The following is a 2,751-nucleotide window of genomic DNA, read 5'->3' as shown; positions in this document are numbered from 1 at the left end:
GTGCGCACACCTTCTCAATGTTTTCTTGCCTTTTCTGGAAATTGGTGAAGGCAGCGCATCAAAGGTGCGCACCTCGGTGTGCTCCGAGGTGCGAACCCGAGAGCGCTCCGAGGTGCCCACGAAGTCGAAAGTCGGGTTAATTGCATTGTTTTCCCCGGGTGCGCTCCGAGGTGCGCAACATCGGTGCGCACCAAGGAGGGCTCCGAAGTGTGCTCCAAGGTGCGCACGATTCGGAGCTTGGTTTGCCCGGGGTGCGCACACCTTGGCTGGGTTGCGCACCCTTTGTGCGCTCCAAGGTGCGCACGAAGTCGGAGCTCGGTTTGCCCCGGGTGCGCACCTTCGCCAGGGTGCGCACCTTGATGCGCACGCCTTGGCTGGGCTGCGCACCTTGGTGGGCGCCATGGTGCGCACCTTTCGTGCGCTCCAAGGTGCGCACGAAGTCGGAGCTCGGTTTGCCCCGGGTGCGCACCTTGGTGGGCGCCATGGTGCACTCCGAGGTGCCCAAGATTGGTGCGCACCAAGGAGCGCTCCGAAGTGCGCTCCAAGGTGCGCAGGTGCGCGCGAAGTCGAAAGTTGGGTTAATTGTCCGGTTTGCCTCGGGTGCGCACCTTGCGTGCACCTTCGCCAGGGTGGGCGCCTTGGTGCGCACACCTTGGCTGGGCTGCGCACCCGGGCGCGCACACCTTGGCACCCGCGTTTCCTTCATTTTAAATTTTTTTTTTTTACAATCTCTCAAGTGGGAAATTCTATAATCTCAACTTTTTTTGCCTTTTCAGGAAACTTTTGAATGGAGCGCATCATTGGTGCGCTCCGAAGTGTGCTCCAAGGTGCGCACCTCTGGTGTGCTCCAAAGCTCTCTCCAGCTGCGTGCACCTGCCCCGGCCGCGCACCCGGCCCCGCCCAGCTTCGCTCACCTGTCCCGGGCGTCTGGTGCGGAACCTTAGAGTAAGAAACATCACCGTGCACCTTGGCCAACGTGCGCGACTCGACCGAGCGCGCACTGGCCGAGGTGCACACCGATTTCACCTGGGTGCGCGCGCAGCACCTCGGGCGCACCGGGGTGCGCGCACAACGCCCGGGTTGCACCGTGGCCTGTGTGCTCGGGGCGCCTCGGGTGCGCGCTCGGTGTCGCCCCCGCGCGCGCGGTAGTGCGGGCAGCGCACCCCGGCCCGGCCCGGCCCCGACGAGAACGCAAACGGGCAAAAGGTTTATTCAAATAGCATTGCGACGCCCGGCGAAAAACTAAAAAAGGGTGCAACACCGGGACTTCCCGGGAGGTCACCCATCCCAGTACTACTCCGGCCCAAGCGCGCTTAACTGCGGAGTTCTGATGGGATCCGGTGCACTAACGCTGGTATGATCGCACCCGTTATGAGCTTGTCGCAGTGTGTACTTAGCAAACCGCGACCCACGTGCGAATCCACCCCGGCCACCCACCCCCGTCGAGGTGCACACCCTCCCTCGCGAAGTGCGCCCCGTTCGCCAAGTGTGAGCCCTGCCCGGGTGCGCGCACCTTGCTAGGGCGTCGGGTGTGCACCCGGCCCGGCCTACGTGCGTGCACCTGGACGGGGCGTCGTGTGCGTGCAGTGTCCCGTCTGCAACGCGGTGCCCACACACCACCTCGGGCGCAACGACCTGCGCTCACATGTGGGCCGAGTGCACCTTGGTGCATGTTCGGGGCGCCTCGGGTGCACGCTCGATCTTGCCCCGGTGCACCAAGGCGCTCGGTTTGCCCCGGGTGCGCACTTGGTGCAAGGTGGGCACCCAAAATAGGGATCAAGCACCAAAACACAAGTTTCGGGATGCAAAATGGGACCCAAGGACCACAAATGCGTTCCAAGACCCATGATGGGTCCACGAGAACAAAAATGTGTTCCGAGACTTAATAAACAAATATTGGGTTTTAGGAGAAGAAACATGCTCTGATGCCCAAAACGAGAATCGACCCCGAAAAGGCCACAGGCCAAAAGTGGGATGCGAGACAAAAAAAAATGGGACCCGAGGACCAAAATTGGGTTCCCAGGTCGAAGACAGGGCAACCGGACAAGAAACGACCTCTAAGGCTCGAAATGAGTCCCGACGACTAAAACTTGACAAGAAGCACCCATCAGGCACCCAACTCGACACCCATGGGATGCCGACCCACCCGGGCTTCCACCTAGCACACCTTGGCACCCACCCACCCTCGCACCCAACCTCGCACCCAACTTAGCACCTTTGAACCCACATTGGCACTCACCCTGACCCTGGCACCTTGGAACCCACATTGGCACTCACCTTGACCCTGGCACCCACCTTTGCACTCACCTTGGGACCCACCCTGGCTCCCACCTCGGCACCCACCCAGACACCCACCTTGGTTCCTTGGCACCCACCTTGGATCCTTGGCACCCACCCCGACACCCACCTTGGCACGCAACTTGGCTACTTGCCACCCACCTTGGCTCCTTGACGCCCACCCCGACAACCACCCCGTGACCTACCCTGGCTAGGGTTGGTGCACACCCACCCTGGTGCCCACCTTGGCACCCACCCCATGACCCACCTTGGCACGCACCTTAGTACCCACCCCGTTACCCACCCTAGGACCCACCCCGTGACCCACCTTGGCCAGGGTGGGTGCCTTGGTGCGCACAACTTGCCTGGGCTGCACACCAGGGCGGGCTCAAGATGGCACCCGCGTTCCGTTTTTTTCACTATCTTTCAAAACGGAAATTTTAAAATCTCGTTTTTTTTTTTTTTTTGCCTTTT

The 2,751-nt window shown here is 61.2% G+C and overlaps 1 non-coding gene across 1 annotated transcript; it reads right to left on the bottom strand.

Moving 5' to 3' along the window:
• Nucleotides 1–1,249: 1,249 nt before the first annotated feature.
• Nucleotides 1,250–1,368, bottom strand: LOC131867383 (5S ribosomal RNA). Its single transcript, XR_009365941.1, has one exon. It is a non-coding gene; the product is annotated as a 5S ribosomal RNA (ribosomal RNA).
• Nucleotides 1,369–2,751: the final 1,383 nt, after the last annotated feature.

The sequence above is a fragment of the Cryptomeria japonica genome, unplaced genomic scaffold (assembly GCF_030272615.1).
Source record: "Cryptomeria japonica unplaced genomic scaffold, Sugi_1.0 HiC_scaffold_169, whole genome shotgun sequence".
NCBI classification, from domain to species: domain Eukaryota; kingdom Viridiplantae; phylum Streptophyta; class Pinopsida; order Cupressales; family Cupressaceae; genus Cryptomeria; species Cryptomeria japonica.
This window is presented reverse-complemented; position numbering and strand designations above follow the sequence as displayed.